Raw genomic sequence first — 10,287 nt, 5'->3', positions numbered from 1 at the left:
CGCATCTGGTGAGATTCTCTTCTCAGTTCCTTTTTCAAAGTGTGTTTCACCTACTCATTTTGTATTCATAAAACTCAATGTTTTTGTACGTACTCATTTTGTATTCACTACAAAAAAAAGATTGAGTTTTTTCTTAAAGCCCCCCTAAAGGATCTGCGTCGGCACAGATCCTTTAATGATCTTTTTTTTTTAAATTCAATCTTTTTGCAGTGAATAAAAAATGAGTAGAGTTAAAGGACCCTTGGTTTGTGTGGGAGCGAGGCCTCCTATGTTGCACAACCTACGAGGCCTCGAAGCTGGGGGGCTCGAAGGGGGCGTTGCGTAGAGATCTCAAGCTTGAGGGCTCGATGGGGGTGGTAGGGCGGGTCAAGTGTGCCTCTGCAGGGGGTGTTGCCTAGAGATCTCAATCTGCAAAGTCTCTAGGGTGAGGTGGCGAGCAAGCCTACCTTCTTGCTATTGCTTTTCCTCGGTGGTCCCCATATTTTTTATCATACGGGAGGCATCACCCCTCCTGCCTCCTCATTGAGAGGTAATGAGATGCCTGGCTATTGTTTCATCACGGGATGTTCTCGGTTCTGCACTTTGCATGTTCATTGCCAGGGCAAGGCTCCCTTCTAATATCATGTGGTTTCTGCTTCAAGGTGCATGTCGACTCTAATCTTGGGAGGATGTTGGTGCTTCTGTTTGGTTGGCTTGTGATTTTGGCCTTGGTTGTGGGTTTGGCTTCGGTTATTCATGGTGGTCTTGGTAGATTGCGAGTCTGGGGTGGTCTGCTTTGCTTTTTGGTGTCCTAGGGGTTCTTGTCCGGATCTTTTTTAGTTGCTACCCTTGGTGGTGGCTTTCGTCGATCAAGCTATTATGTCGGCTCTATTCGGAGGTTCCCTCTTGGAAGGTGGTTTCTCGGTGGCAGAGACACAGTCCTGGTGGAAACTAGAGATGCCTCTAGTGGTGATGGGGACTGTGGGTCCCGCCCTCTCGACATGCTATGTGGACCAATTTTTTGTTTGTTTCGGGTTGGCCTCTGATGTTCTGGTTGTGTAAAAGGCCATAATCTATTCTATTGTGTGCTAGTGTGATGCCATGGCTCATTTTGAGCATGGCTTTTTATGTAATTCTATTTCCTCTAGTATATATACTAATAACTATTGTGAGTACCTGAAAAAAAGTGAATAGAGTCTTTTTACTCTCTCTCTCTCTCTCATTGTATAGTAAAAAAATCTCCCTACACTGATAGAGACCTTTGAGGTTTTTTTTTGTTCTCTCTCTCTCTCTCTACTAAATGTCAAAGTGAATATCTCTCTCTCTCTACTAAATGTCAAAGTGAATACACTTTTCTTTTTTTAAGCTTTGTGATATAAACAAAAAAAACCTCAAAGGTCTCTATCAGTGTAGGGAGATTTTTTTACTATACAATGAGAGAGAGAGAGAGAGAGAGAGAGAGAGAGAGAGAGAGAGAGAGAGAGAGAGAGGGGAAGGAAACTGGCTGCATCTGTTGTTAACAAAAACTTGTGATGATTAGCAACTTCAACTCTCACTATGTCTTTTACCAATAGTAGCCCACAACTAGCAAGGCACACAACAACAATCTTTTACTACCTCTCTGGTAAGGAAACACACCTTTAAGAGTTGGGCAGAGACACTTTCCCCCGCCTACTCATCACAAGTTTTCTAGAAGCACATTGAGAGAGAGAGAGAGAGAGAGAGAGAGAGAGAGAGAGAGAGTGAGTTTCCCCTCCATTTTTTTTTGCTATAGCCCTTATCCGCAACAATCTTTGCACTTGAGGATGGTGGTAGCACTACTAGATGTGGAAGTGGTGGCGGACACAAAACCTTGGTGAGCAGGAGCAGGAGCAGGGTATTTTTGTGTGGAGGCTACAACACAAGAATTTCCATAGAGTCATTAAAAACATACTCCACATTTTGTTTGTGTGTGTGTGTGTGTGTGTGTGTGTGTGAGAGAGAGAGAGAGAGAGAGAGAGAGAGAGAGAGAGAGAGAGAGAAAGAGATGGAATTTTTTAAAAACTTCCCTTTTAAGAAACGCCGGGAGACAAGCATGCAGTAGTCGTTTCAACACTAACTTCTTGCCTGCAATCGACCTTCAATTTTGTCTTTTGGGATCTTGGTAGATTTCTCATAAAATCTGAATAAAACTCAGCAAGGATACTGATACTAGTTAACAAATAACAACAAATAGGTGATGTTCTCAATTCGCAGCACCCTAAAATATTCACGATAGTTAGCTAATAAGGTTGCCCCATGAGCAAAAAGATGAAAAATAGTCAAATATAGTACAAAAATAGGGAAAAAGGGGGGGGGGGGGGGGGGGATCCTACAAGGTCGAGCGTTGATGCACAAGAATGCCTGCAGACAGCATGTTAACAATGTTAGACCATTGCTTTTTTTTTTTAAAGATCACAAACTTACAAAATTCCTTTGGACAATAGAAAGTTTTTATTTATTTTCTAGCAATAAAAGAACAATCTCAAGAGTTGTCCAATGTGAGTCTTGCTAGCACCTATCTCTTGCTTAGCATATCCATTCTTAAATTTAACCACCATATTTAGGAGGTTTAGGGCCAATTTATTTAGTCTCTCGAGTGAAGAAATGCATGACTTATAGGAACTCTTGGCTATGTGTGTTTCGACAAAGTGCCTCTCTTTAACTCGCTCGGTTTTATCATCGCTCGAAAAAGTTCGCTCGGAGTTTGAGATTCCTCTGTTAGTTTAACATGCTTTGGACTCTAGTTTTTGTACTTTGGACTCAATTTATGTTGTGGGTAGTGTGTGTGTTTGGTTGTGGCTGTGGATGGTGTCAGACACATAAGTTAAGTGTTTTTGAGGCCATGTTGTGTAGTCATTAGAGACCTCTTGTCATTACAATAATGTGTTTTAGCATTCTATCACTAGAAAGTAACAATATAGGTACCAACCAAGGTACTTGGTGTACCTGATGTGAGGCAGGTGTTTGAAAAGGGAACTTTAAAAACACCCACAATGGTAGTTTAGGGTACCCTATTTGCAGACAGATACATGTGAAGAATGCTGGGAGACTAACAACAATGGTACTTAAAGTAACTAATTTACATATATGTTCCATGCATGTTACTTTAAGTACCTAATCTGCACACTTCTACATTGTAGAACATGCACTAAAAACCTGTCATTGGTACTTTGAGACTACTTGAATACCCCCTTTAAGTACCTGAACAAGCAATGAGATGCTTGAAACCTGAATTGTAGTAAGTTTTGAATTACTTTGAAGTACACATGTTGGTACAGTAAATGGGAGATAGATAGCTTGTTGTCAGCACTCTGATATCATGTGAGAAGTGGCGATGGGAGAGAGAAACACACCACACATGGACTCTAGAAAGAGAAAAGAGAACCAGGAGGCTACATTTGTGATTAGGTGTTTTGGGAGGACTCATGTACAACAAACAAAAAATGCAGCAAAACAACTGTTCATTAGGCTCAAAGATACAAAGACCTACAAAACCATTGGCATGTTGTAGTACACATTTTCGTAAATCTCTGGAGATAATCTGGACTTATGGGCTCTTCATGCAAGGGTTCCAAAGGTATCTTGATGGATCTAACCAAGTGTGATGCCAATAACACTTTTGGACGGTCAGGAGGTATGTAATAAACATCCTTGGTACCATCGACTAGCTCATAGTAGTAGCCCTCAACCAAATAGGAATTCAAAAAAATGCAGTTGTCCCAAGAATCTCTTAGGGCTCGTGTTGTTTTGTATTTATCCTTTGAGAACCTCAAGAGGTAGAAGTCTGCTCCGTCTTTGTTCATATTCGCGGCAAAGTTGTCACCTACACGCAGAGCATCACTAATGGCATTATGATGTCCACCATACATAGGCAAATCTGATCCTTCATCATCACTTAACTGATCAATTTCTTTGTCACTCTTTCCCAAGGGTTTGATGGCGATATACTGCCAGTTTTCAACATGTGTGTTGTTAAGGCATCGCCTCCAACGTTGTGACATACCAAATTGACAAAAACATGAGAGAGCTCTGTAGAGAAGTGCACACTTGTCAGTCCTAGAGTGTCCATTCACACAATGCAAAGAGCATGACCCTTCCACTCGCTTGCAATTCCATTGCCTCTCCCTCGTCACATCTTCCGCTTCGACGTCCCAAAAAATTCGAGTCACCTCTGACCGGGTGTTTTTATCATGAAATTTATGTTTCAAGAAACAAACCATATCCTTGGCACACTTCATGTGCCATGCATCAGGTTTCAATTGCTCATGTGTCAAAGCCTTTTGACAATTGCACCGGACCCATCATGCTCTCCTTTGCCATGGCCCGATGCAAAGAAACTCCATAGCATCTCAATGCTAGTCAAAGAGTAGTACCTAGATCAATACACGTCTCAAAGGCTAGGAGAAAACAAGAAACTGGATATCATGTTCAAGAGATCAGAGAAGCTGGAATACCTTGACACGAAGAAAAATGGCATGGATTCCTTGAATTGAGTAGCACACCTGTCTGACCAGACCTAGTGCCACTTCAAGAAGTTGAATCCTTGCTCTTGTAGCCACACACTATGCAACTGCATGCAATGCTGCACAAACAATGTGTCATGCTCTTTTTCATCAGAGATGTAAAAATGTATATACTTCAACACCTTGTCAGCCTCGTCTTGAACATAGGTGATGTGCACCAAGATTGTGACTTGTGAAGAGTACCAATGCATTGATTGGATTTCATTTTGCTCCTTGAAAGAGTAATTCTCAGAAAATTCTATAACAGAGACTACCACTTCTCTAGGAAACCTTTGAATGCAGTCTTTGTCTAGGGCAATAAAATTGTGTCTGATGTAGGTGGTTAGATGCTTTTTAAGGAAGGATGTAAAATCTGCACATCCCATTTCCTTGACCAATAGATCCTTGCGTTTCTTGCCTTCTTGATGGGCTGATGCAATGTCTTCAAACACCTTTATTGAAACCTGGAATGCATTTTCAGATTCTTCTTTTGGACTGAGCACTAACTCTTTGCGATCCACATTGATCACATTCTCCCTTCAAGCAAGAGAGCTTATGAAACGTAGACTCATATGGATTTGGACATAATACCATCTCAACCAATTTGTTGATGCTATTGTGCGTGTACGCAATAGCTCCACACTTTCCTAGATCCTCTTCTATGAAGCACACTTGACACTTGCAGCCACACCCTTCAATGTGCACTCCTGTCTTGCTTTGTCTCATCTGGCTGAATGCATCCTTGAGGTATATCATCTGTATGTGAGCAATGCAACAACAAGTGTACCTATCCTTCAACTTGCCAACAAACCAAGGCTTCAATCCCTCAAAACATCTAAGAGAGATCTTGATGTGTAAATATTGCATTTGGAATCTCCTATAAAATTCCACCTATACAATGAAAAGAAAATCTCATCAAAACTTTGAGGCTGTGAAGAGAAGGTTAAAGTCATTGCAACTTGAACATGCTACCTACTAACATGGTACTTTTTAAACCTTTTGTTAGGTACTAAAGTACCTAAGCCACTGTAAATGGCACTTTATGAAGTACTAGTTTTTGCAAAGTACCTAAGTCCTTGAAATTGATAATTTAATAAGTATCTCAGAGAGTATATTTAAAGTACCTATGTACCTAGAGTTTGTATTCCAAAGGTACATGCTGGTGGTCGCATGCTAGCTTCTACCTAATCTCAAGGTATTTTGGAAGCTTCCAAGTAGCCCAAGAGAGCCTACTGGTATGTACTTTCGTAGTTGTAAAGGACCTATGAGTTTACAAAGGTGGTTTTAACTACCATTAAATGTACATTCATTGTCCAAGAGGACCCTAATAGAACTTATGAGTCTACATTGGTGCTTTTGAGCACCAACCCCTTTGACATGGTAGTATTACTAGCATCTACATGTAGGTACTCTAGGTAATCTTCAATGTAATATATTTCTACAAGGTACATGTAGCAAAATTGGTAGTGCTGAAGTACCTAGTCTATGCACTTTGGCCCAATGCACCTTTTTTAGCCTTTATGTATACTTGAAGTACTTGTTTGACCTCATGCTAGCTTCTACCTAGGGTGAAGGCATTCTTCATGGTTGTAAGTATCTTAGGAGATCCATGAGTATATATTGGTGATTAAAGAGTTTGTTTACACTATACCTATGGTGCTTGCTATGGTGATAGTAAAATATATTTGAGTTTATATTGGTGCTCCAAGAGTACCAAAAGATTGCCTTTTGGAGCGTTCACACCTCTGGGCTTCACATACAACATTATACACGATATAATACTACCTAAATGCAATTACTACCTATACGCATGGTACCTATACTAGAGCATGCAAGAGAACAAAATAATTCAAGCACTTTTAAAGCATACCTAGGACTTGTCAAGCAAATGTATTGGATGCTTTATGTAAGATTTTTGCTCTAGACGCTTCCGACACACATCCTTTTTGTTTGGGGACACTTGCGTATCCGACTTTGAGGCTATTGACGTTGGCATAATTGCAATGGAAATGCTGCTGCTTCAGCCTGCTGTAATCGTGAATTAGCTGCTTCCAAATTTCATCGATGCAACCTTGTGAACCTAGCCATCTATGAATTGCTTATAGACCTTGATGGATCCCCTTCGCTATTCACCAACATCATGCATAAAGCTCTTTTTAGCTTTAGCTCCTCCTCAGACAAGGATGCTTTGACTTTGGTGATTATGCCTTGTATGTTGGAGAGTATAGACTTTTCTAATCCACAATGCAGCAGTTGAAAAGCTGGCTTCGCTAGAAGCAATCAAAAGGTGACTTTCTTAGCTTCGCAATTCATGCCTTTTGTAGCTTCTTGCCAGCAAAGCACCATTGTTTTTCAAACTATACTCATATCTTCAGCCGTTGACAAGCATGATGCATCCCGTTCTCTTTTTCTTTGACGACTCTCTCGTTTCATCATGGCCCAATACTGTCGCATCATATGTGTGGCTTCCTGGTGGCGAATCGTGGTTGAGTAATCAGTGCAACCATGAGGAGACATCCCATCATTTCTTGGATTTTCCCCGACATGATCCTGAGATGAGTGAGACCACCCCATTGGATTTGAAGCTTGCTGATGGTAACCAAAACCATTGTCTGCAATTATGTTGCTCGATAATGTGGCGATCATTTGGAGGATGTTGTTGTGTCCAATTGTTGCTTCCACGAATGTGGGCTGCAATCCAAGCTGAAGGATCTTCCAATGTTGCTAGTGCCTCTTCCAAGGTGTTCTCACCCACACAAAAATGTTGCTATACTGAATTTCCTCTCCCAACCTGTTGATGCTTCCATCTACGGGTAGCCATCCACCTTGAGTGTAGTGAGAAGGCTGTTGTTGTTGAATGTCTTGCTGCCACATTTGAGCCACACCAACGTGGGGCAGAGTAGACAAGAGCCTTGCTCTTTTGAAGGTTGGAGCACACTGGTTGTAGTTTTTGAGTGCATTCGCATCAAGCCAGGACGTAGACGTCATTGAGGAATATGGATGTGCAAGCCATGCTTGCTTGCTTCAAGAGAAGGAGAGATGAGGGTAGATTGCTGAACAACCTGCAAGTAGAGAGAGAGAGAGAGAGAGAGAGAGAGAGAGAGAGAGAGAGAGAGAGAGAGAGAGAGAGAGAGAGAGAGAGAGAGAGGGAGGCACTCAGCTATAGCAGCACACATGAAAGGTAGACGAACATACATTTCAAGAAATCGTTAAAGTGGTTGGAGCCAACGTTTCAAAAAAATAAACATAAAGCATAGTCCCACAAGAACATCTTCAAAAGTGTGCTAAAGCACCATCCATAAATGCCTGACAAAGAAGTGCCATGGACACTAATTTTTGCACCACCTTTTCATGCTATCACCCTGCTGCATTTTAAGAGGTTGCCACTTTGGCTATGCCTGCTAGAAACCTCACCTTACGATGGCATCTTGATATGCTCTCCCAACAACGCCAGCCAAGGACAACGCCTAGGCTCTTATACCACTTGATAGGGGCATGGGCTAGGGTGGATGATGCCGATGAGGATCCATGGCAAGCTTGAGAGTGTGCAAAACAAAGACAACAAGGGAAAGCGAGAGAGAGCAAAGAAGTATTTGACACAAAAGAAAATAACCATGCTATGTTGATTGATTCAAAGCCTTACACACACATATATACAGGCATACACTTTGCCGTGCAAACTCCACAAACATTGGAGGTGTAATTGCATGCTATTAAAGCATTTTCCCACGGGCTTGAACACACTAACCGCGGACCAGGGCTTGAAAACCCAACACCAAGTTCAAATTCTGACCTAAGGCATTGCAATTGGCTTAGAATTAGCCATACCATACTTTTGAAACATGTCCAAAGCATATTGCCTTTGTGACATACATACAACCTCTTCTGTGCGAATAATTTCAATGCCTAAGAAATACTGTAAATTTTCCAAGTCTTTCATCTCAAACTCCTGCATAAGCAGAGATTGTACACCCTCTACTTCAGCCACATTATCACCTCTAACAATCAAATCATCCACATAAATGCATATCACCACAATTCATGCCTCATTCTTCCACAGATACAATGAATGATTTGCATCAGACATTTCAAAGCCCAATGAAATGAGGAATGCTACAATCCTCTCATACCAAGCTCTAGGTGCTTGCTTCAGCCCATACAATACCTCCTTTAACCTGCATACAAGGTCACATAGCCTCATATTTGCATAACCTTGTGGTTGCTCCATATACATGACTTCCTCCAAGTCTCCATTCAAAAATGCATTCTTTACATCCATTTGCTTCAACACCCATTTTAAAGCAGTAGCCACTGCAATAAACACACAAATGATAGCCTTCTTGGCTACGTGGTTGAATGTCTCCTCATAATCAATTCCATAAGTCTGTGCAAAACCTTTGGCCACAAGCCTAGCCTTGTATTTTCTCACACTGCCATCATCATTATGATATATTTTGTAAACACAGTTACATCCACTTGCCTTTTTACCTTTTGGTAATGGCATCAATTCCCACGTTTCATTTGCATCAAGTGCAACCATCTCTTAATCCATAGCTTGCCACCATTTTTCATCTTTGACAGCATCTTCAAAACATGTGGGTTCTACCTCCTCCATAATCTTCACCGTATATGCACAATGACGAGCTACATAGCTATCATAAGTCAATGTCTTCATACTTGATTGATCTAGGATCACTTCCAGGTGCCTTGTTCTCTGCTTGCATTCTTCTTGCACCCGAAGTCTTCACAGAGGGTATGCCAAACTCCTCATCCAAACTCTACTCAGATCCACTACTATCGCCAAACATGGCAGCATTCGCCTCGTGCACATTTACATCCAAAGTAAACATTCTGTCCACTTTCTTTCCTTGCATAACCAGCCTTCCATTCTTCTTATGCTCTTCAGCAAAGAGACCATCAGTTCTTGCTGTAACCACTTCTCATGAGGTTATTGGGTAAACCTAAACCCTAAGGTTTGAAAGAAAACCAAAAACTCCATATGCTGGTAGCTATTTTGACCTACACCCTATGTGTTTGAGGGGGGGTTCATTGTCGTAGTACCACGTTATGGGTATACCAAAACCCTTGGTTGTGAGAGAACCTAAAACTCACGGTTTATGAGTATACCACAAAATCATGGTTAAGAGTAAACCTAAAACTCTATGTCATGAGAGTGGGGAGTCTAGTTTGGGCTTGAGGGGGGGATTGTTGGGTTTTCAAGCCCTGGATAGTGTTAGTGTGTTCAAGCTCATGGGAAAATGCTTTTATAGCATGCAGTTACACCTCCAGTGGTTGTGGAGTTTGCATGGCAAAGTGCATGCCTATATATATATATATATATATAAACATATATATATGTAAGGCTTTGAATCAATCAATATACCATGGTTATTTTCTTTTGTGGTTTGAGTGACAATATGAAGTTGAAAGTAGATTCTTCATCAAATTATGCTCTTGAGGACAGTTTGCAATCAAGTCTAGGAGGAACGATGACATCCAAATTCGTGCAATTTTGTCACTAGTACATGGTCTACATCGATATGATTTTAGCCTCTTGGCTACCAAAAGTTTATAAATGATTAACTTTTCATTGTAAAATGCTTTGTAAATTGCCTTGGCATAGAAGCGGGTCCACAATTTGTAAATGCCAAGTCTAAAATATGTGCAAACCTCTCGAATTGGAAGGGTTTAGGATATTTAGATAGTATCAAATAAAAGGTCTTTTGACCTTAGTTGACCTTAGCCAAAGGTTGTAATTCTTTCCAAATTATAGTATCAAGAAAGT

The sequence above is a fragment of the Adiantum capillus-veneris genome, chromosome 19 (genome assembly GCF_014529385.1).
Source record: "Adiantum capillus-veneris isolate H3 chromosome 19, ASM1452938v2, whole genome shotgun sequence".
NCBI classification, from domain to species: domain Eukaryota; kingdom Viridiplantae; phylum Streptophyta; class Polypodiopsida; order Polypodiales; family Pteridaceae; genus Adiantum; species Adiantum capillus-veneris.
This window is presented reverse-complemented; position numbering follows the sequence as displayed.